This window comes from Triturus cristatus, chromosome 4_1, assembly GCF_964204655.1.
Source record: "Triturus cristatus chromosome 4_1, aTriCri1.1, whole genome shotgun sequence".
Taxonomy (NCBI): Eukaryota; Metazoa; Chordata; class Amphibia; order Caudata; family Salamandridae; genus Triturus; species Triturus cristatus.
The window spans coordinates 345077581-345103728 of record NC_140585.1 but is presented as its reverse complement, the minus strand read 5'-3'; positions in this window follow the sequence as shown (position 1 = coordinate 345103728).

Sequence of the window (26148 nt, the reverse complement as noted above, 5' to 3'; positions counted from 1 at the left end):
TCCTGGTGCACTGTGTGCCTTGGGCACAATAAAAGTAGACTATTGCACACTATATACGGCCTCCTTGCCTGCTTTTCCAGCCCGCGGAATCACCACGCTCACAGTTGGTGTCAGAAGTGGGATCCGCTGGAAGCATGGAGGCAGTGTTAAAGAAAATGGCTGAATCCCAGGAGCAGTGGGGGAAATTAATGGAGCGTTTTTTGAAGACCGCCGAAGACGATCGAGGCCAACTCCACGATGTATTACGGGGACAGGGGGACACCCATGAGCAAGCCATGGGGAAACTGACCTCTGTGTTGGAGCACCAGAGACCAACGGCTTCCCTGCTGTCAGTGATACTCCAAAAGTACGTGCCCGGGGAGGACCCAGATTTTTTCTTTACCAATTTTGAGAGATTGGCGCAGGCTGCATCGTGGCCTGCCGAACGTTGGGGTCACTACCTGGGTCCCTTGTTGACCGGCGACTTGCAGGCGGCGTATCAACAGGCTAACGTACAGGGTACCACTCCCTATGCGGACATAAAGAAATGCATCCTTGAACGGTTGGGCATCGACGACGAAACCTATCGCAGGAAACTACGCCAAGTCAAGGAAGGGCCTCAGGAAACCCCCAGAGCCCTATCATTCAGAATTAAGGACCTGGCCAATCGATGGTTGAGACCGGAATCCTCCACCAAGGAGGACCTCTTACAAAAAATATATTTGGAACAGTTTCTGATGTCTTTACTTCCCGGCACTCAAAGGTGGGTGCGTCAACATGCCCATCTTACCCTGGACACCACGGTGGAAATCGCGAGTGCCTACAGTCGGGCACAGGAGCTGCCACGAAGCAAGGAGGATCAGTCCCACAAACTACATCCCTCCGTAATCCTCCGACCCCCCGTCCTTCTTTCCAGAAACGTCCTGAACCCTTCCCTCTGGTCCCTTACCCTCTACCGCCCCGACCTAACAACCCCGGACCCCAGTGTTACAGTTGTGGGGGCTTTGGTCATATCGCTCGAGTATGCCCTCACAAGGAGGAACCCATGGAGGTGGGACTCGCCAGGAACTATGTGTGCTCGGTCCCCGGTATGTCACCTCCGTCGTTCCACTGTCCGGTAAACATCGATGGACAACCGCTTATGGCCTTGGCTGATTCGGGGTGTCGACAGAGCGTTCTCCGGCCCCAGCTCTTGCCTAAACCTGTGGGCCCTACTGTTGCAGGGATTATGCTTATACACAGAACTATGCGTAGAACCCCAGGACCTCAGTGAATTGTGGTGTACCAGAAACTCACCTCAGAACCCAGAACCCAGTATCCGGCTAGCATAAGTGTCCCATTCGTTATCCGAGATTTGGCTCGGCGATCCCAATGAAAAGACAACCCAGAACAAGCTACTCACTGTACTCTCAGGAATGGTGGGAATCGGAAATACCTGTTCGTATATTATTCTCACATCAGTCCACAACAAGAATAAACGGAGACACGGTGAAAATAAAAAGAGTTTATTTTTATAGACCACGTGTCCTCAGATGCAGTACTTTGGCTAATACAAGAAGACAAATGATTATAATTAAAACCATCAGCATCGTTACAATACTATAGAATATAAAAGGAGTGATCATGTTATAATGACAGTGGATACTACCACCTTCCCTTTACTAAGAAGCTAATATTATTATTATGCTAATAGAAGGTCTCTTAGGCTTGAATGGGGGACCCCATACCTCAAAGATCAGCTTAGTGAAATCACATCACAGGAGCATCAGGAGTCTTCTCGCAGGAAGGCTCGTCTTTGGTCTGAATATTAAACATGATGTCTGCAATATTAAAAGCACCAACTTTCAGGTATTCGCAGCTGTCTGTATGTTATGGCTAAATAGTAGGTCGATCAACCTAGAGTGGAAAACATGCATTGTCTAACAACCCAGACTGTTTGTTACACCATGTACAGACCAAGGTCGCTGCGCAGAGCTCGGGATGGTAACAACAGATTGCTTTTGTGTGAGGCAAAGCGCGAGTCAGCAGTTTGTTTAAACAATAACATGTAGACGCAGTGTCGTGTGCAAAAGTGGCAAGATGGCTTTCTAACATCTAACGTAGTTATGCTAACTTAACAATGTATGTACGTATTAAGGGAGTCCTTACTACATGCCCCCTTGATCGAAGCACTAACCAGTAGGGAAGAAATGAGAGTACGCAGAGTTCAAATTCGACAGAGCAGAACAAGGCGTATGCAAATTGAAATCAAATTTCGTTTTAGAGAAAGTTTGAAAGTCAAAAAAAAAAAATGAAAAAATGCTGCCTTAGCCAGCAATCCAAAGTCCCAGGTAATGTTCAAGACATGGTAGAAAAAAGATAGTGGATGACAGTTCACTCAATCCATGAACGTGTATGCAGCACACGTAGCAACAGCTTCCAGCAGAAAATCGTTGGCACGGCCACTAAAGGTTTCAGCCATCCAGTTAATCAAAGAAAAGGAACATACATGTTCTTCAATCAGCGGAGCCTCTAGCACCATCAGAGGGCAACCAGCGTGTACTTCCAAATAACTCATATCCAAGAAGTCATATGCCGCCCTTGCTTTGTCCCAATTACCCAGGATTCCATGCGCCGCACCACAGGCCATAATCCGAACACCAGAACAGGCGAACTCGTGAGACACTAAGGGCCTCATCAGTTGATCATAATCCGGGTCCGGAGACACCGTGTTGGATAAGCACAAATCCAGAGGCCATTCAAAGGGACAATCTAGGCAGTGAAAGACAGGTTGCACGCAGGTGAAGTAGGAATACCGGAAGGATAATCCATATGCCAGGCTCAAAGTCGCCAATGGCAGGACACCATAATATTCAAGCATCCTGTCACGAAGAAGATGTAGACGGGGCAGGTTGTTGTGAGGCACAGAAAGTGCAGCCATTTCGTAGTATGAAAAGTAAAAGTAGCACGCCTGCCACCAGCGCCAGAATCAGCGGAACACCTCCAAAGACGCTCGAGAAAATAGAATGAAAAAATGCCGAATCACACCAAAAATAGTTTGGAAGGAGGTCACGAGGCCGGAGCCTACAAGTTTAAAAAAATGAGCCAGGCCGGTTGTGGACGAGGCATTGAAAATTGTTTGGATCAAAGCTCCAAAATGCAGGGGGAGGTCAGTATTCAAAAGCGCCTGTACCTCAGTGCGCGTATTTGCCACGTGAAGGACAAATGTTTCTCGGGAGGAAGTCAATGGCACCTCCTTTTGGGACAATAGAGCTCTTATTCTGCTCATCTTGTTGAACTCTGCTTTCAAGGTCGGAATCGAAGGCCAGATGGAAACATCCAGCCGCCCATGCGGGGGAGGAAACAGAACATTATTGCAGCAGACTACTCTCTGCGATACAGTTACTATGTATGGGATTCCCACTAACATCCCGCAGCAAGCTTCATTATTCAAAATCAAATAACTACCGTTTGCAAGCAGCGTGAAAGATGGTGTAATCACGGGGACTGGGATACCTTTGAGGACGCAGGCCAAATTTGGGGCGTGTACATTGCAAGCACCGTGCAACTGAATGTGCCTACATACTACAGAATGATCAGGTGTCGTGGTACATTCCTCACCTTTCAGATAAACCTCAGTACCGTCTCTAGTACATCTATACGTAAAAGGGAGGGACCAAACCTCATGTATGAAAGCGGTACCCAGCTGTTCATATCTACCCAGGGCATAGTGTTTCATGCATGACGTAAACTTAAAAAGCGTGAACGGCAGCGTGATCAACCCATGTACTAACCACACGGCTGAATTCAATTCCGCCACAGAGAAAGGTAACGGCTCCAACTTTTCAATGTGTAACAATGAATATGTAGCATCTTTCATGGACATGAACTGCTGCTTTACAGTAAGGTTAAAGGGAAGGAATAATGATGTCGTATTCAGATAGTCCCAGGGGACCTTTCCTGCCTTTAACGTTTGTAAAGTCCATGCAAACTGCATAACAGAACGCAACTGGTTTTGACCATGGTACAATACAGACATATCATCATGTACAATATCAACAATTGAAGAAACAATATTGTCTAATGTATAAATTCTGGAAGAAAGAGTGTTAATGCTGTTATCTATGACGGCTAATACCTTTTCCATATTCGCTTGATCAATAGCCCTCAATCTGGAATCCGCCTCAATTTGCGACAATTTCCATACTTCCTTGTAAATAGCATACGCCCACCTTTTGGATCTGCCACCCACAGGACCTTTAACAAAATCATTCAAATCTATTTTGTCATGTAATCTAGATAAATGAACTTTGACAGATGCCAAGGTGGAATGTCGCAGCCAGGACTGACATAATTTCCCTACAGAGTAGGTAGTTACTGTATGAGAGGACTCAAACCGAGGATCTACGCGTTGCTGCGTATACCCCGGTTTCAGACCTAGAAAACGACGTTGACAGGTATCGGAACTGCTTTGCCAAATTAACCATCCTTCGCTACTAAATTTCGAAATATTGAAAGACGTATTAGAAACCAATGACTGCAAACAGGAAGGGACAGATCTGTGTGGTTATCCCAATTTGGGTAAGCGCCCAGATCTGGAACAGAAGGGGAATTTTGTTTTTTAGAAGTGGCCAATCCGAAACAGGTGGTCTGGAAGATGGTTGAATTTAAAAACAACATATGATTTGGTACAAGACAGGCACGATGTAAAGCCTCAGTTCCCTGAACCTGCCACGGTTTGGAACCCCAAACCGATTTAAGATCAATAGTAGCCTTCCACAGATCATAACCTTTGATTGACAACTCATCCATAAAGGACTTAGAATAGAGTAATTTGGTATGTGTCAGTCTAACCTTCGAGGCAGACTCAGGCATCACTTTAAAATAAAAGGATGCCGGGTCGGAAACACTGAAATCAGTAAAATAAGTATACTTATCAACTAATGTAGGTGAACTGCCGAAAGAGGGGGTGGGACAGTGTTCCCATTGGGTAAAATTTACAAAATTACGAAAAGTGTTCGCTTTGTGCAGGAAGTGATTGCCATAATGCTGAAAACAATACTGTTCTGCATAGTTAGCCGCATTCTCATATAAATCTTCTGCATCAAAAGCGGCATAATATTTCAAATCAGAAAACAGTGCTTCAATGGCATGAACATCCCAATCATCAGAACGAATGTTCTGCTTAACCACATCACCCATAGAAACACGAAATACATTAGGTACATTGATGACCTCTGTAGGACCATGAATTTGGAATTTAACAGCATCCCACGCAATTCCATCCAAAACGGGCCAGGCAGTAATATTCACAAAAGTCTGGTCTCTTCTCATGATGTGGGACGATGAGTGGGGGGCCAAAGTTCCATTGATAAGTCTAATTGTAGATCTTTCTTTAAGATAGTGTCCATTTACCAGACGGAAAAATACTATTACAAATCCAATGGACATAAACAAAAAAATACTTATAAGCACCAGCCAGATATATGTCCAAGGGGAAATCAAAAAATGTCTTTTGAACCAGCTAGCAAAAATAGCAATGTTCGAAGGGGAAGTATGAGGTAATGAGTTAGTGTCAAAGGAGAAACGTGATTGGTCAACCGCCGTAGAGTGTAAAACAGGCGAGTGACCATTTGTAGGATAAGCATACTCAGTCTCTTCGGGCAGACCACCAGTCGGTGGCATTAACAAGGGATCAGTAACTGAACGCATCTCGATGGCAACATCAGACAAGGTGTTAGAAGCAGGAACCAACACTTAATTTCTTTGCATTGTCTGGCAGGAAACTGCTGGAGTAAGACTAAGAAGTATCGGCCACTCGCTGAAGTTTGACATTGTCAATAGAGATGTACCTGTTTTCTTTGCGACCAGGAAGTGGAGGTAAAATGACTGTTCTTGTACCCTGCACTCCAAGCACTGGAACTGGTGCACGATAAGAGGGGCCGAACTCCTTCTTGTTCTCCACCTTCTCACGGACCAGGTCTCCAACTCGGGGTAGCCAGCCGACTACCGGAATCTGAACCTCAGCTTCAGACGTGGAGGGCAAGTGTTCCTTCGAAAGGGTGTCTCTGGCTTCTTGTAGGGTCTGCAAAACAGCACAGTGATCATCTACGTCAAAGGGTGCGGTCGACGCCGCCATGTCTAGACCATCAAGGTCTGGGACAAACATTCTGATTCCGAAGAGCATCATGTACGGGGTCCGCCCACCCAGAGACTTTCTAGGGAGATTATTAAGTGCACGTTGGACGTTATACAAATGGGCTAGCCAGTTCCGGCCTGTGCCTAAAACACGTGCTGTCAAAGATTGCTTTAAGTCACGGTTCATTCGCTCCACCACACTATTACCCTCAGGTCGGTAGGGGGACGAAAATTTGACTCGGACCCCCAAATTTCTCATAGCCTCCTTGTAAGCCTTAGAGGCGAACGCAGGGCCCTGATCAGAATGGAAGGTACCACACGCAAAAGTTCCCACAAAGACACGCAAATCCCTGATGACAGTCCGCGAGTCAGCACTCCTTTGTGGCCATACCCAGAGAAAACGTGTGCACGAATCCACTGCAACCAAAATATACTTGTACGCAGTATCAGAAGAAAAAGGACCGCAGTGATCTAAATAAACACAACCAAATGGCTTATTAGAGATGTACAACTGTGTTTGTGGTGGGCGCGCAACAGTGGAAGGTTTAATCTGTTGGCAAATGTCACAACCAAGAACATAAGCGCGCGCTTGTTTATATAAACCAAACCACCAGTAACGTTGTTGTAACAGAGATATAGTGGCGGACACGCCGGCGTGGGCTGACGCCAACCCCTCGTGCGCTGCTAGTATCAGAGCTGGTCTGCAGTCCGCGTTGGGAATAATTCTGTCACCAACGTCGTTAATCCTCACTAACGGGACGTTATCAGGACTTAAGTGATAAAAATAACGAGAAGGAAAACCCTTCGGGTAATCACTTCCCTTCTCTGTAGCAGCAATAGCTGCCAAGATGTCATCATCAATCTTACTTTTGGATCTTGTAACTGCCGCCACTAAGTATGTAGCCACTGCGGTTTTTGCTGCCTCGTCAGCCAAGCTGTTACCGACAGCATGGACACCAAGTCGTTGGTGACCAAGAGTGTGAATAACATTCACAAGAGGGAGACGGTCTTTAAAGTCTGCCACTCGAACCCAAAGCAGTTTATGCTTAATTGTGCTACCATTGGCATCTCGATAATCGTTTTGAGACCAGAAGTGTAAGTTGTCATTGTAGGACTGGACACAATAAAAGGAGTCACTTACTATAAGAGTCGTGACTCGGGGATCAGCAAACTCCAGTGCAAGCACCAGAGCCCGAAGCTCCGCCAATCGCGCGGTACAATCACCCAATGACTGCGTATGCACTGCATCAGAATGGAATTCACCATTTACGAATGTACCCACGACAATTGCGCAAGCCGCAGAATAAGCATGCTTCGATCCAATCGCGGGCTGCGCCGAGCCGTCAGTGTATATGACACAATGGTATTCTTCGAGCGGGCGCAAAGACAGAGGAACAGGAAGAACGAATTCACACTGCAAGTACTCCTGAGTCTGTAAAGAGGCGTCAAAGATATAAGTGACATCTGGTGATGTCAGAGTTGTGGCCCATTGTATCCACCGTGGATGCAACGCTTTAGAATTTGGTACACTTGCTTTAGTCACTGCCTCTAGGGCAGGATACGGTGTTACAACCAGAATCTGTTTTCCATGCGACAGTGCGCGTTCCTTAAGGTTCGCCATCTGTACTGCCGCCAGAACTTTCTCGACCGTGGAAAAACGTAATTCAGCAGAGGTGTACAAGTGTGATTTATACGCAATGGGGACTGTATCGCCCTCATTGAACGTCAAATACGTGAAACCCACGGCGCCTGGTACTATTCTTATTACCAGGTTAGTGCAGTTATCACGCGTCAGCAAGTATTGTGAAGCAAGAAGATCAGCCTGTAAAGACTGTAGAATAGCAGAGTGTTCTAGCTGCCAGCTAGACTTCGAAAAAGAAGGTTGTACCAAGGCGTACAGCGGCTTGATACGCTGGGCATAATCAGGAATAAACGTACGTCCGAAATTCAGAAAGCCCAGCAGAGATTGTAATTTTTTCAGCGTTGTAGGAGCGCGCAAGCATGCGCACTTCTCCAGAAAGTGGGGAGCTAATCCCTTACCTTCATTGTTGAGCTCGTAGCCCAAAAACAACACTGTATATTCCGCGATGTGAGACTTCGCAAAATTAAATTTGTAGCCATAGTCCGCAAAACTCACAATAATATTGTCGACTCGAGACAGATGTGGCATCAGCTCATCATCCGTGAGATAGATATCGTCAACATAGGAGTACGCGTCGGGGTCTATTCTCTCTAAGAGAGAGACCACGCGAGCGGAAAGACGCCAGGGCTGTTTTTGTAGCCCATGGCTAATCTCGTAAACTGTTTTTGTTTGCCGCCCGAAGTAAACGCCGTCCACTGGCTACTCATTGTGGACAGGTTATGGCTAAAAAAGCCATTGGAGATGTCAAGTGTCGTTTTAAATCTCTTACGCACGAGACTGTCGACAAGAGCCGAGCTGTGTGTATTTTGTACCGCGCAGGTCCGGCAATGCGAATGAAGGTGCCGGTAATCCAAAACTAAACGGTACGATCCGTCAGGCTTCGTTACAGTGAATAAAGGGTTATTCATAGGGGACACACAAGTTTCAATAACACCCTGATATTCCAATTGTTCAAGGATTGCCGCGACGTGCGGTCTAGCTTCACGACGCACGGGATATTGGGGTTGAGGCTGGGGCATAGACCGCAATGGAATCTCATGGCAGGGGGACAATCGGTCCCAACCCACCTGAGTACGATACACCGCCGGCGCAAGCGCCAGCGCCCACTCCTCAGCGTACACTTCAGCCTGGTCCTTAGGCACTGTGTGCGCAAAGGACGGGAGGATTACCTCCTCCCCTCTAGGAGCTTCTAAAATGAAAGCTGGGGGCCAATCTGCCTCCGCTAGGAGGATATCATAGGTGGTAGTCAGATTATCCCAAAAAATCCCCTTTATCGTACGTTGTATGTCACCCTCAATTAGTAAGACTATTTCATAAAGTCTGTCAGGGGGAGCCACCCTGGTGTCAGCTGTTTCAACAGTAACCAATATATCAGTTGCTGTCGCCGCCAGAAATGGACGCAGAGCTTGACGGACTATGGTAATTTCCGCTGCGCTGTCCAGTAGCGTCAGCGCCCATGTCCGGTTCCGAAGCTGTGTCCGCACTATCTGAGGCATACCTTGCCGTCAGAGCAGCCACTTTCTTCTTCTGAAACGGGGGTCTTTGTCGTGCAAATTCGTCCTGCTTGCCTTTACCCTCAGCCTGTCGGGGCTGGTCACGTGTATGTGTAGCACCCCGACCTTTGCCACCGTCTCCGCCACCGGACTGTGAAGCCGATGTTTCCTGTGAAGAACGAGGAGAACGTTGTTCAGAAACCTGAAATCTATCAGGAGACTTAATAGTAGCACGATCACGCAGATCATAAGTACGTTCACTACCTGACTGAACGGGAGAGGCAGGCTGAGAGCCCTGTTTCTGCTGCTGCTTTCCCTGTTGTTTTGACCGCCAATTCTGTTTCTGAAAGTTTGGACGGTCATCCTTACCAGAGGCTTCCGCCTTACCTTGCTGCTTAATATCGGGAGTTTTGATCACAGGCTTAACTCCTAAAGAGCTACGACCCAAATCTCTGTACGCAGACGAGATTATTTTCGCAAATTCCCGCGGCTTATCCTCATCAGCAACTTTCTTCAGTTCATTACGAACTTGGAACTGCATAGCATCACCCTTAAGGTTACCCATTATCATGGTAGCCACCAGGTCAAACTGTCCGAGGAGCCGCATTCCTAATTCTATCGCAGACTCCGCACCGTGGTTATCTTGAACACGTTTAATAACGGAGGGCAGCATCAACATAGACGGAGTGCCAAAGCACTGCGAGTACGTCGCTGCAAAGACCTTGCCCCAGTTTACACAATCATCAATGTCGGGGACCAAGTCTTTAGGCAAACTAATGGTAAGGATCCTGTGTTTCTCCACAGGAGACGTATTCGGGTATACCGCTTCTATTTGGTCAAACTTTTCAGCAAGCCAAAAAGGGAAATCATCCCTAGTTTGGGGGCGCTTGCCCATAACAGAATTAACCATAACAGGACTAATGACCACCGCGTGATGGTCAGTAGGCTGTCCCGCAACAGCAGGTGCCCCCGCCTGCACATTGCGAGACACGTACTGCACCAAAGCCCTATATACTGTAATAAGGGCAGTGTGTAGTACACGCAATTCAGCCACTGTCACCGTGAGGTAACGGGGATGAGGCGTAAAACCGGCTAGTACCGGCCAAGTGGCCCCTGCATTTGACAAAGGGCCCATTCTCGGCGGTATAACCACATGGGGAAGGGCGCCATTAAACCAAATAAGATGCTGCCAAGCAGATATTGGTATTTCCTGTGTCCTATACGGTGTATAGTTCGCTGGCACGGCAGTGGCAGTGTAAGAATGAAAGGTATTATCGTCCTCACTCACCGCCGGAATCGTCACCCAAGAACAACTCTTATGGATGAGCCGTATCGGCTCCTACCACAAAGATGACGTTCATACCAGTGTCCGGCACCCCATACTGCGTCAAATGACGTTTCAGAGCTGCACGGCTATGCGCCGCATTATCTACCGCCATAAGGACAAGCTACACTCGAAGCAATCAGTAGCACAAGGGTTCAATAACCTTTTTAATGATCAAGCTTGAAGAAACCTATATCAACAGAAATAGGTAGGTTTAAATCCGTCAGACTTGTTATCCGGAAACAAGAATGAGGGTGCCGTGGACTAATATAAGCACTACTAAGGCGTTTCAACTCATAGACCAAACGTTAGGTGCGCCATGTTGCAGGGATTCTGCTTATACACAGAACTATGCGTAGAACCCCAGGACCTCAGTGAATTGTGGTGTACCGGAAACTCACCTCAGAACCCAGAACCCAGTATCCGGCTAGCATAAGTGTCCCATTCGTTATCCGAGATTTGGCTCAGCGATCCCAATGAAAAGACAACCCAGAACAAGCTACTCAGTGTACTCTCAGGAATGGTGGGAATCGGAAATACCTGTTCGTATATTATTCTCACATCAGTCCAGAACAAGAATAAACGGAGACACGGTGAAAATAAAAAGAGTTTATTTTTATAGACCACGTGTCCTCAGATGCAGTACTTTGGCTAATACAAGAAGACAAATGATTATAATTAAAACCATCAGCATCGTTACAATACCATAGAATATAAAAGGAGTGATCATGTTATAATGACAGTGGATACTACCACCTTCCCTTTACTAAGAAGCTAATATTATTATTATGCTAATAGAAGGTCTCTTAGGCTTGAATGGGGGACCCCATACCTCAAAGATCAGCTTAGTGAAATCACATCACAGGAGCATCAGGAGTCTTCTCGCAGGAAGGCTCGTCTTCGGTCTGAATATTAAACATGATGCAATATTAAAAGCACCAACTTTCAGGTGTTCGCAGCTGTCTGTATGTTATGTCTAAATAGTGGGTCGATCAACCTAGAGTGGAAAACATGCATTGTCTAACAACCCAGACTGTTTGTTACACCATGTACAGACCAAGGTCGCTGCGCAGAGCTCGGGATGGTAACAACAGATTGCTTTCGTGTGAGGCAAAGCGCGAGTCAGCAGTTTGTTTAAACAATAACATGTAGACGCAGTGTCGTGTGCAAAAGTGGCAAGATGGCTTTCTAACATCTAACGTGGTTATGCTAACTTAACAATGTATGTACATATTAAGGGAGTCCTTACTACACTACATCTGGTATGGTCGCCATTCAGTGTGTTCATGGAGATACAAAAAAATACCCCATCACCCAAGTACGAGTCCAACACCCCAAAGATCCCGGAACCACCCTCTCCGTTGGTCTTGTCCCTACTCTCCCGGAACAGGCCATTCTGGGAAGTGACTACATGGGCCTACCAGGACTTCTACAAGAAACAACAGATTCCCTGACCCGTTGGTGGGAAGAAGCCCCGTACCCTCAGGGGCCTTCCTCCCCTGGGATTGAACCCAAAACACCGAAAACCAAGGCACAGAAAAAGAAGGAGAAAAGGGAGTACGCTGGTGTTTTCCCAGTGATCCTCGACGAACACCCATGGCAAACCGACAGAGAATTCAGGGCAGCCCAGCAAGAGGATCCTGTGCTGCAGGAAGCTTGGACCAAGGCAGTAGACCACGAGGATCCCCTTATAGTAGGTCCTTACTTCTTTAAGAAACATGGGTTGCTGTATCGGAAGGGAGGGACCCAACAAAAACCACAACTTCTCATACCCGGCCCCTTTCGAGAGAAGGTCCTGTTTCTTGCCCACAGCCACCTCCTGGGTGGACATTTCGGAGACGAGAAAACCAGCCAAGCGATCTTAGATAGATTCTATTGGCCAGGGGTACACCAAACCGTCAAAACTTATTGCAGGGAGTGCCCGGTCTGTCAAAAACATAGTAGATACCGGCCCCCTAGGGTACCCCTACAGCCCCTTCCCGTTATTGACGTCCCTTTCAGTATGGTAGGGATGGACATCCCGAAGTGGCTGTCGATACGCCCTCGTTATCGAGACTACGCCACCCGTTTCCCCGAAGCCCTTCCACTGCGGCAACCCACTACCCAGAACGTTGCTAAAGCCCTCATCTCTGTGTTCTCAAGGGTAGGATTTCCCAGGGAGATCCTGACGGATCAGGGCACTCCTTTCGTTTCAGCCCTTATGAAACAGGTCTGCTCCCAATTGGGGATTAAACAGATACGTACCTCGGCGTATCATCCGCAAACCGATGGGTTGGTGGAGCGATACAATGCCACCTTAAAGCAAACCCTAAAGAAACTATTAGGTCTGGAAGCGAAGAGGTGGGAGGAAATGCTACCCCTTGCCTTATTCGCAATCCGTTGTAAAACTCAGACCAGCACAGGGTATTCACCCTACGAATTGTTGTATGATCGATCCCCTCGGTCCCTATTGGATATGGCCCAAGAAGCCTGGGAGACAGAACCAGATCGCACTCGTCCCCTCCCAGAATACATAGAGAACCTCAAAACACACTTGTCTCTAATAAGGGACATCGTACACCAGAATCTAACACAGGCCCAGGAGAAACAGAAGGATCAGTACGATAGGGGCACCAAACACCGGGTCTTCTCCGTGGGAGATTTAGTGCTATTGATGATGCCTTCATCCGACCACTGTGCCATAGGACAGTGGCAAGGCCCCTATACCATCCTTTGACAAGTAACCCCTGTCACCTATGAAGTACAACTGGACCCCACACGGGGTACCGCCCAGATTTATCATGTCAACTTACTAAAAAAATGGGAAGGTCCTCGTCCCGTCCTAGCCAGCTCTGTGGGTCAGGACTCCCTCTCCTTTTCCCCTTGCATAGACCCCGTCCTACCCACACCCCTGAGTACCGAGCTCAAGCATCGCCTCTATCCCTTACGACAGGTGTTTTCGTCTTTACCCGGTCATACCACCATCGCAGAACACGCCATACAAACGAGTCCTGGGAAGATGGTCCGACAAAGGCCATATAGGGTCCCTGAAGCCCGCAGGGCGATTATACACCAGGAAATAAAACAAATGTTAAAAATGGGCATTATAGAACCCTCTGTAAGCGACTGGAATTCTCCAATAGTGCTTGTACCCAAACCCGACGGGTCTGTTAGATTTTGCATCGATTTCCGGGAAGTCAATAAGATTTCTTCCTTTGACACATATCCATTGCCCCGCGTCGACGAGATGGTCGAGCGCATAGGGAAAGCCCAGTACATCTCCACATTAGACCTCTGTAAGGGGTATTGGCAGATACCCCTCAGAAAAGAAGACCGAAAGAAAACAGCATTTTCGACCCCAGAAGGATTATATCAGTTCCTCGTCCTCCCGTTTGGCCTCCATGGCGCACCCGCCACATTCCAAAGGGCCATGAATCACATCTTACGGCCTCACACTCAGTATGCAGGAGCGTATCTCGATGATATAGTCTTTTATAGCGATACCTGGCCACAACACTTGGAACATCTTCACAATGTCATTACCTCCTTGGGCTCTTATGGTTTTACGATTAACCCTGCCAAAACCACCCTAGCGGCTCAAACCGTTAAATATTTAGGATACCTCCTGGGTGAGGGACTCATCCGGCCCCAGAGAAGCAAAACAGAAGCAATACGTTCCCTCCCATTCCCCCAGACCAGAAAGGACCTACGTGCCTTTCTGGGTCTCCTTGGATACTATCGAAGGTTTGTGCCTAATTTCTCCCAAAGGGCAGCCCCGCTCACTGACCTATTAAAGAAATCCACGAAAACAGAGGCCATCCTGAAAAACCGGACGCCCTTATTATGGCATGCTTTTTCAGATCTGAAGAACGCCCTGACCTCCAGCCCCGTGTTAGTAAGCCCTGATTATTCACAACCCTTCTTACTCCAGACAGACGCTTCCGAACAGGGATTAGGGGCGGTGCTATCACAAACAGACCCCGAGGGGAACGAAAAACCCATCCTCTTCCTCAGCAGGAAACTATTCCCACGAGAAAATAACTATGCCGTCGCGGAGAAGGAAGCATTGGCAATTAAATGGGCTGTGGAAAGCCTTCGTTATTATCTAGAAGGGCGCGACTTTACCATCTTCACCGATCACGTCCCCCTTGAGTGGATGGCTCGGAACAAAGGGCACAATGACCGTGTCCTGCGGTGGTTTCTGGCCCTCCAACCCTACCACTTCACAACAGTACATCGGAAGGGTGTAGAACAGGGTAACGCGGACTTTCTCTCACGCTATCCACTGTCCACACCAGCTACAAGAAAGACAGCTAGGGGAAGGGAATGTGACGGAGACTCCCTCCCTCGGGTCCTGCCTCCCTTACTCACCCTGCCCGGGGTATCACTTCCCCTCAATCCTCCCTTCCAGGTCGCGCGATCCGGGGTTTCAACCACAGCGTCCTTGACCACAGGAACCCCGCCCCTCTCTCTATTACAGAAGCCTATCCGAACGACGACCCACCGGAAGGACTACCTCATGCTCCCGGAAATCCCTCCTCCCCGTTCCCAGCCGGAGATAGAAAAGAAGGGAGACGAGAGGCCGAAGTCGTCGGAGGATCGTGGCAGGAGATTTCGGCAGGAGGCACGGCGAAAGGAGAGGACGAGAGCGGCGAACCCGAAGAGTGGTCCGAAGACTGGTGGAATCCCCCGGAGGTGGCTGAAGAGCGGCCGTAACTCGGATGAGAGTTACGGCAGAGCCCGTGAGTACCAGCTTCCTTCGGTATAGCACCCTAGGTGCCCGTATGTATAGCAGTTCCCTTGTAGATATATATAGTCTCTCTATCTTAGGCACGCCATTGCACCCTGATAGGACCCAGTTGGAAATATTGTATAGCATCTTACACAGTGTAAATAGTAGCCCGCACGACCCTTTCCGAGCACCCCTCTTTTCTTCAGCATACCCCCCCCCCTTTCTCCTCGTCCTTTTTCCTCACGTTCTCTTTCTCCTTTACCACTCCCGGTGACGGTTACAGCAACGACATAGTGCGCCAGCAGGACTAACGGCTCCCTCTGTGTTTTTGTCTTACTGCCCTCCGAGGTGCCCATCCACCCTCCTACCTGCGGCCGACGACGACGGTCTGGACGTCAGGGGAGCTCCAGCGAAGACGACAGCGATAGACGGACCCTTCATCGGTTCTAGTTTATCCTCCTGTTTCAGAACTGTATACTTTCCTGTTGCACGGAGTGCCTTGGGCACAATAAAAGTAGACTATTGCACACTATATACGGCCTCCTTGCCTGCTTTTCCAGCCTGCGGAATCACCACGCTCACAATCAGATCCCGGGATTTAGATATGGGAGAGTTGAAAAACAGATGAGAACAAACATCAGATGCACTACATTCCAACTCTAAAATGACAGCTTTGAGTGACTCACACCACATTTGTAAAGAAGGTAAACACTAACATCTGTGCACGTGGAGAAGATTTTGTTGGGCTGTGGTCAATGGGCAAGTGAGGCTCATGGTAAGTTGTGTAAGTTATGAGTTTTGTGTAACACTACAGGTAAGCTTTCCCACCCACGGGTGACACAGGTGAACTTGGTTCAACGCACCAGCGATGAATGTGACAGACAAGTTATTGTAGCCCCTCAAGACACAATTTAATGTGTAATTGACATAGAAGTATTGCCTTTGGGTTATTAACAATACCAGAAAGGGATCAGGGGCACCGCTGAAACAGAAAATAACCTTACTTCAAATTTTTGGTTGTATCTTTGTCATTAATCGAATGGCTTGACACTTTCACTGTTCTGAGAAAGATAGGGTCAGGCGACATCTGTATTGAATGGCAGAAATGACAATCATTCTGCATGAATCCGGAAAGATGGCGACTCCCATTGTTTGAGAGAGGGAAGATGGTGACCTCCTCTACACAGATGGAGTCGGGGCCCACATAAGATGGAGTCAGACATTGGGAACTTTACATCATCCCCGGCTTAAAAATCTGAATGACGTCATGAGGGCATATCTAACCAATAAAAATTTATATTGTGTATATGAAGATTCATACTCTCGAACTACTAAGGTCTAGCATACCTAAAAAGCATACAATATCAACAGATAAATAAAGCATAAGGCCAAGGTAATTAATACTTCATCAATGTAAATTGACGGTAATGAAACATATAAAAAACTATAACAGCAAAGCACAAAGATTTGCAAGCCTTGCGTTGTTTCAGATAAATGATATCCATACATTGTAATCTATTTAGAATGTAATATATGAGTTGGCAATTAAAACATATCAGTGGTGATATGAATAGGCCAATTAAAAAATATGTTGTAAAAAATAAAATACTCAAAATAAAGAGTCTTTTTTAAAAAGATATAGTTCATTCAGGCTGTTTTTGGTATATTTGCTGAATTCTTGTCGTAGGTAAACTTACTTGTTGGGTTCATTCCACGTCAGAGGGAATGTTGGCATCGTCTGGTGCACATGCAGCATATGTGTGATCTTTACGAAGACCATACAGCAATGTTCAGTGTCTTTGAGGGTCCGTGTTGGAAACGGCCCTTTTTGCAGGGTTATCCCCAAACTTTTTGCTTCTTCCGCCTTTATTTTTTCTGACCCGTGGTTGTTGACAATAGGACCCTGGGCACTTTTACCACTGCTGATCAGTGCTAAAGTGCTGGGGGAGGCTGTTTACATGCCTATCTTCCCATAAGGGCAAGATAGAAAATCCAAGTTTGGTATCTTTGTGTTCAGAATTTAATTATACATCTTTTTAGCAAGATGGTTTTTAAATTCACTGTGTGAGAATAGCACTTTTTAGAAAGTAGCTATTCTCCTGTTTAACCTTCCTGTGTGCCTGTGTGCTGGTTGGCTGACTGGTGTCATGTGATGGGCTAGGGGGCTCCGGGAGTCTGGATGAGTCAGCAGCAGGGTGAATAGGGAGATCTGCTTTAGATGGGTGGGAGGAGTAGCCCCTGGGTTTGAATAGGGCTGCCCCTGCCAGCACAATGCTGGCTCCACCCATTGCTGGCCAGGCTGAGGATTCTGCCTCTGCTGGAACAAAGAAGGCTCCACCTCCTGCTGAGCGTCTAACGACCCTGCCCCTCACTCTGAAAGGAACCAGGTGCTCCAGGGCAGAGCACACCCAGGAACCGGTTTGAGCAGGGGAATCCCCCCACTGAAACACAGAGAGACAAAGACTTGGAGGGGTATAAGAAGAGGACCCCAGACACCTAAAACTTTAGATCACTTTGGAACTAAGAAGAAACCTCTGCCAAGGAGAAAGCTGAAAAGAACTGAAAAGGAGAAGACTGCCTGCTTGCTGTTTTGCTTTGCTGCCAAGGAGAGGGGAAGGACTTTGCTGTGTCCCCTTCTTTTGATTCTTATCTCCAAGGGCCTGAGAAGAGCTGGCTCCCTGTTAAGAAGTCCCAGGAACAAAAGGACTTCACCACCAGCTCCCCTGGAACTCTGCTGAAGGAGTTCTGACCTGCCTTGGAGTGCTTGCCCAGTCTTGGGGCCTCAGGAGGTCGTTTTGCTGTGCTTGGGAGCTGGGAAGCAGAAGCGTGAAAAAGAGTAACTGGTACCCAACGCATCATCCGATTGCGTGTCGTAAGAACGAGAGTGCGAGGAGAATTTCATCGCGGCGTCATCGCAGCACCCGGAGTCCCCGCATCGCCGAGTGCGTCGAGCATCGTCCCGGTGCGAGAAGATTCCTGACGCTGCGAGGGTCGTCGCAGAACCAGTTTGCGGGCCGCACCACTGCCAAGGCGTGAAAGTATCCAGTCGCTGCGGGTGTCGACGCAGAGTCCCGTCCCGTGACGCATCGAGGGTTGCGGCGCCAGAATTCAGCGTAGCGTCGCGCATCGCGCCGCACCGAAGATCGTCGCATCGTACCTGTGCGTGAAGCTTCCCCCGGAGAAACCTACGCAACGAAAGCCAAAGTCATCGCATCCTCCCCCTACAGATCGGAGCCGGCGCATCCACCCCTGCTGCGTGAAGCAGAGCTGCTGCAAAGCCTCCCCAAGATCTCAGGAGTATCGCATCGCCTTTGCCATCTTCCTTGTGATAGCTTTTGGGAACCTTATCGCAACTACAGGTACTGTTGGGCACGAGAGTGTCGCACCTTGTGCATTGAGAGTCGCATTGTGCAGGACACTGACTTTTACATCCTGGAGTACTTTCTGCAAACTCTTGAACTATCTTAAAGTAACCTTTTTAATTGTATGTTGGTTTTTCTGAAGTATTTGGTCTTGTGAAGTTTTTAGTAAAGATACATTATTTTTCTAAAACTGGTGTGGAGTAAATCTGTGGTGTTTTCACTGTGTTACTGTGAGTGTTGGTACAAATACTTTACACATTGCCTTTGATAGCCTAGACTGCTCAGGCCAAGCTACCTAGAGGGTGAGCAGGGGTTATCATAACAGTGTATCCCCCTTTCCCTGACTAGAAGCAAGGGTCCCTACTTGGACAGTGGTACCTACCCTGCCAACTGGAGACCCCCAGATCTAACAGTCCGGCAATTAGTTGTCAGGCATTTGATGGTAGCTGTGGCTCCTCTCCAGGGGGCTCAAGAGATAACAGCGAGTTAAGCCACTCATCAAGAGCTGCATCGAAAAGGGCCACTGGTGATATTGCTCTGTCATTGGTAGAGCATCCTGTAGACGGGACAGATGCCTTGCTGAGCATTATTTCTGGTGGTCATGCAGAGGTTGAAGAATCATTTCCATACTAAGATAAGCCCCCGGGGGCTGTTCCAGATGTAAGTCTAAGATGATGTCAGTCGGACAGTTTATGCTCCAGAATACAGGTTTTACTTGTGGAGCATTCATTTTGCGAAATGTGAGCATTCAGTGCTTACTGTGTTCAGATAGACAAGCCTGTCCTATGTAGCGTACTAAAGTCTCTCTGCAGGTTTGTTCAGCTTAATATGGGTACTCCACGTTGTTGCTCTCTTTGTCAAAACAGGAGAAATATGATGATACTACAGCCAGTAAGCAGTATGGTGATCAGAAATCCTCCAAAATGGCTGGAGAACAGAAAATGAACAAATGACAGAATCAGTCCAAATACTGCCTTAAATCCAGCCACTAGACAGATCCTTATCTTCTCAAAAACAAACTAAATATCGTGTGCATGATATCTGCAAAATGCGTTGTGTGTGTAACAGCCTCTGAATTTCTGAAGCAATTCTGGCTGTTTGCAGAGCAGATTATGAACCACTGACGTCAAAGGCACTTCTTTTTGTAAGAGAACAGACAATAGCTTGTTCAAATCGCCAACGCATAGATTTCATGCTTGTACTAGGCCAAGGGATGTTCCTAATAATATTTTTAGGCGGAGGATACAAGGTCCTTCCACAAAACCAGGGCCGGACGGGCCGTAGCGGGCACCGGGCAACCCCCCGGTGCACCACATGGGTGGGGGCCGATTTTGAGCCCCTGTGGGCCGTTTTTGTTACAGGGCCGTTGCCCTGTAACAAAATCGTCCGAAAACCAGCCGTGGCAAAGAGCACGGCGGCATCCCCAACCCCCCTCCCGGGGGGAAGCCGAACACTTTGCCAGGGCCGGTTTTGATTCCCAGTCCGGCCCTGCACAAAACTGTATTGATCTGAAACAGTTGTCCGGTATGGCTGGCCGGGTTTCAACCAACAGCAAGTAACATTTGTTAAAAAAAAAAAAATTGAGTTGTTATTCAGAAGTTCATGGTGTGTGGGAATAAATGCAAGGGCGGAAAAGATAAAACACAACTTAATTAACCCTGGAATGAAAGCACTACACATTCCACGCCATGATATGGTGTCACATAAAAGGGAGTCTACAAGGGGATTTTTTCAATTTGCCATACTGATATACACAGGATCATCTTCATTTTCGTTTAAACAGATGTGTGAAAAAGGAAGCTTCCATGAATGGAACAATTGTGATGTGTACATGGTTTAATACCAACCAATTGATTTATATTTGTGAGAGTCTTGAAAATAGAAGGTTGTTATGTGAATGGAAATAATACCATGTAATAACCAGGTAATAGGTGGCATGTCACTGACTGTGAATGGTGCATTTTCAACTTTTTATATAGGGTGTATGTAGATTCTTTTTTAGCCATAATTTTTTGTGTAAACATTACCTTATATGGTTCGAATACGGCTGTTTCATTGAGAAGCTACAAGGCACAAAACCTTATCTAAGAGTTGAAATGCCCAATTTAGTTGTATGTTTGCTCTTAACTGAGCCTGTTCATGTTGTATTAAATTCAAGTCTCCTTTCAGGAGGTCTGGGACTGAGTACAAAATGTGATTTAATGAGTACACTCTTTTAGGAAGCGTGTGCATTCCATTGTCAATGACTTTAAAAGCTGTTTGCATTTTCTCTTGATCTATCTGCAGCATTCATTCTGCAGCTTCTTTTCCTAAATATTCATTTAGTTAATTATAAATAGCATATATTCCGGTAGCAAGAAATTTTGTATTTATTTTAGGACGTGGTCCAAGTACAAAAGCAGAAAAATCCAAGTTTTCATTAATGGAGGAGAAGTGTTCTTTTACAGCAAAGAGTCTAGAGTCTTCTAGCCATCGTTGGCATTGCTTGCCTACAATGTATGTGGTTACCACTACAGGTGTTTGTTTATTGTGCTATGGATCAGGACGATTAGGTTTGGGTCCAGGAGTATTGGAAAAGAAATGCTGCATTCAGGTATCAGAATCATTAGGTCATAAGGCAAAACCTTCAACAGGAAATTGGGTTTAATTATAGATTCTATCCTGTATCACATTGTTTATGTCTGATTCAGACATATTCATTTGCAATTAACAATTATTGAACATAGTTAAATTGACTTTTGGAAGAATAGAAGGTTTCTTTAAGTCTTTCATTGTTCTGAATCCCAGACAATTAGTCTGTTGGATAGTTTTGGTTAGAAAGATTATTTCTTTTGGTATTATGCAGGCTTGAAAGTCTTCTTTGCCTTCGTTCTGACAAAATTGCGTTCCCTAAATTCTTTTCTCATCAACATTTGCTTTCAAGTACTCATATCCTTGAATAGATAGGTTTTTTAGCTAAACACAATGGAGTAAATCAGCTTGTTGGTAGTGATTAGAGTTTATTTAGCCTGCTGTGGATTATGTGTAAAACGGAAGTCTGAAGAGTGTGATCTGTCAACGCTCTGAAAGTAAGGGAATTTTTTCAAGAAATTAGGATGGCTGTCAGGAGGCTGAGCCTCACAATGTTCACATTGTGTGTAATTGTAAAATTTTCGAGGATAACTAGTCCTATGTAAGAAATAATGTGCATAATGGTGATGGCAATACATATATTTGTAATTTGCTGAGTTCAAATAAGGATCTTCATCATTCTGAGTAGCATATGCCTGTAAATGATTGGGCCAGTCTCAATGTCCCAATCATCTGAAATGGAGCTGGGTATTATTGCATCATTCATTGAAACTTTTAGTACATTAGGCAATTGCAATGTCTCAGTAGATCCCATAATCTGATATAGAATCTTTTACCAAGCCATGCCCTCGGGCACAGGATAAGCTGCAATATTTGCAGCAGGAATACCACTTTGGACTCTGTGGGGTGAGTAGTGTGGTTGCAGTAATGAACCACAGGTGAAGCAATTGTTCTTGCGGAGATGTTGTGTCCATTCAGTAGCAGTAGAAAGACGAATATCATTGACAACCACATGATGAGAAGAAAAGTATTTGTGATGAAACCACTGACAAGCATGAAGCACTCTTTTGCAGTGAGTAACTGCAGAAGGGGTTGAAAAGTCTCCTGTGGATTATCCAGAGTCATTTTCAGTATTGTTGGTCTCTTGGGACTCTTGAAAGGGCCAGTTCAAATGACGTAGCATCAGGTGGACTTAAAGTAAACCATGGAATTGTGGTAGACAGTAGCCACTGTCATATTGGCAACATCATTCAGTGTTCTGCATAGAGTGTTAAGCTCTGATTTCCTGGATGGGAACTCAAGCTAGAAAAATTACTGCTATGTTCAGGGGGTAGGTATTCAGAGTAGGGAAAGGCTGGGAGGCACTACTCTAAATCCTTGGTGTCTGCGGAGGTCGGCTGGAGAGGACTGGCCACATAGTGCTTCTTGACGTGGTCGAGGGACACCTGTCTCTTTCTCCTTGAGCCAGGCAGAGAGGGCAGAATGAAACTTCTGTAGCCTTTTTACCCCAAGAACAGTGACGGGTGGTCTGCAAGATGGTTCAAAAGCTTGCTTTTTGTGGATTTTCTCTTGAACTAGGTCCCCAACCTTTGGATCCCACCCGTCAGCAGCAGTAATATCTTTCTCTTCACAGGTGGCGGGGTCAGAGCGGTTTGTGTTAGACTCCTTGTCTCTGATTTCTTGGATGCTCTGTAGAACATTCATTGACAATATTGAAAAATCACTCATTCTTAACGAACAAAATCCACACCTTGCCAAAATCAGCACCTGGCGACGACACATCGATGATGTTTTTATGATTTGGATGGGCACCGATACTGAATTACGTGCTTTTTATGACTGGCTCAAAAGCTGCCAACCAGATCTGAAGTTTACGTACAATTTTAACAAAACTCAGATCGATTACCTGTACATAACTGTTAAAACCCTAGAAGGTGAACTTTACACCACACTATTCAGAAAACCTACAGAACGTAATACTCTGCTCACACCCAAGAGCGCTCAGGGATGGACTTCGCTACGGTCAGTTCCTTAGGATCCGTAGGATCTGCAAATTCAAAGAGGATATTTTTAAGGAAGCAGAGGTCCTGTGTAAAAAACTTGCTGACAGAGGTTACCCTACACATTTGATAAAACGTTCCTTGAAAACATGCATGGTACTCCCACAGAGAAATTATGTTGCAACCCATACAAAGAGTGCCTATGTCGAGGATCACGAATCTCACCACATCCTGTCCAGTCAGCAACAAATTGACCGAAATGATTAAAAAACACTAACCTTTCTTTACACTAACCAATATTGCATGTGATGCCCCTCTTTTTTCTTTCAAAAGAGGCCGTAATATAAAGGACCATCTAATAAGACCCTATAAACCCATACAGAATGATATGACCATTCAATCCTGCTAGGTCTTCCTCCTGTTCACGGCCACTTCAAATGCGGCAGCTGCATGGCATGTGCTTCAACCGTGAATACAAAAGGTTTTGAATATGGCAATAGAAAACACAAACTTGATTTCTTCTCCAACTGTAATTCAATTAACGTCATTGACTGCATTCGATGTCCATGTAACTTGTTATATGTAGGCCAAACGAGGCAGAAAATCAAAGCAAGGATATACCAACACAAGAGCAAAATCCGTTGTAAAGTCATCACAGCACCCCTAGTGGAACACTTCATGGAAAAAGCACACTGAGAAAATGGATATACATGGCAAGCAATTGACATCCTACGCCCACAACACAGAGGGGGAGATCACCAACGGACTATGAACAGAATTGAGTGCAAATGGATTTTTAATTGCCGCTCAATCAAACATGGCTTAAACACACTGGAAGAGTGGAATGCAGTCCTGTAATTCTTCCTTTTAAGCATATGGACTCACTGTAACTTTAATAGAGCTCTCAACTTGCTCTATTTTCATTGGACCATGCCTCAATGATTTGTTGTTTTGATTGTTTTTTTATTTGTCCACCCTCTTGCTTGTTAACCTTCTTGCTTCGTCACTTTAATGCATTACAAATTGTGTCTCTTTCTTACCTGCCTGTAGAGCACGGTAGGCACTGGCCCCTAATCAGTTAAATTGAGACCATTACAGTACCACCATTGTTTTTTATAAAACAGGCGTATGCGGTTTGTTAACATTCTTACTTCACTACCTTAAATGCATTACAAATGTCTTATCTCAAATTTTTGTTTCTTTCCTCTTTTGTAGGCACTGTTCTCTAATCAATTATTTGAGACCATTGCAGTACCACCACAGTTTCAGTTTAAAACACGCTTGCGCAGCCTTGCGCGGGACTAGTTGTCACCGCAACCCCCCCTAAAACTTCCTGTCTGTGCCACTCCAACTAGAGCATTCATTTTCTCCCACCACGAGATGGAGTGGCTGCCCGATTCCTTGCATGAACCGACCAATGCAGTTCAACTAAAATAAGTGCCACTCACCACAGGCCCTAGCTCGCTCTGGCCACCTTGCCTCCGTACCTTGTCTCTAACCCTTCCCCTCTCCTTCTCCCTAAGTTTAAAGTGCCACGCTGACTTGGTGGCGTGTACTTAAGCGGTACAAACATTGAGACCGCCATCGCAGTAGTGTATGCTCGGTTCCCCGAGCACCCACTCTCTCCCGTAATTGACTGAATTACTTGGCTCCTGGAGACCGTGGAACTTATTGACTTCCAAGTAAGTTCCGATCACGATTTTTTATTTATTTCACTTAAGTACGGTTTCTCACTCTCCTAAATCACTGCTATTTTCCCTTAGGATGGACCCTCGGTCCTCACACAAATTATCAACCAACCCTGCTTCAATTCATTATCTCACCGGCCCTCTTCTGGTTGACGAGTAAGTAAATTGCCTTGCACGGTTGTGTTCGCCCCCTCAGCGCCGCACATCGTCTCCCTGAATTTAGTTGACCATAGAATTATAGCGCCAACTCCTTAGGCATCAAACACCGATCTAATTTTTCACCTTCTTGTTTGATCATTCTTGGATAGACTCTTAATTTCCTTTCATGATCGTACTTTTAACTAAGGTCAACGTTGTTCATTCTTGTAAATCAATTGATCAAGTAATTGACTTAAAGTAACTTTGCTCATACATGTAATTCACGTCGCTGGGAGCAATTCACAATGATTTTTAAATAACTATGTTCTTGGTTTAACTTACATAATCATTTAGGTGCCTTTTAATGAATGTTTTGAACATTTTTCTTACTGTATAGATTCCATATGCTCGCATATTTCATCCTGATGATGAATTCAAATCACTGAGATCGAATTGCCATCGACCTTGTGTACAACAAAAAAAAGCATTTATTGTTAAAAATTATCGCCAGGAGTTGTTGCTTATGTTGTCATTGCGATATATATATTTTTAAATGTCACTTTCACTTGTCACATCTTGCACCTTTTCACTTCCTTGTGAGCACGTGAACTATATTTCAAAAGTACTTGATATAAAAATTTTAAATAAATGATCTATTATGCTAATGCCCAACCTGCGTTCCTGCGTACAATTGTAAACTGTCTACTGTTGCTTCCTTTTATTGTATTTATTCAATAATATGCCTAATGCCATAGCCTAAGTGATGACCACTAAGGGTGGGCGTAATTTGCATAAGGGGTATACGCGGAGAGGTACGGAGATGGAACCAATCTCCGCACTCTCCGCATAGCTCCGTTCCGTGCCGCCCGCCTCCCGTCCGTCTCCCGCCCGCAGTATTAAACAACTTTTAAAAACATTGTGAATAACATTTCAAATAACCTTACGTTATTGGCGGCGTCCCCGGGCTTCCCTCCGTCTCCAGCGTGTCTTCTTCTGGGAACTGCGCATGCAGTTATTTACATGACCCTCTAGTCCACAAGGGAACTGAGGCAACAGAACATCACCTTTCGTCTCTTACTAATGCATGCCCTTAGTAATCAAAAGCAAGACAGGATGAAAGTTT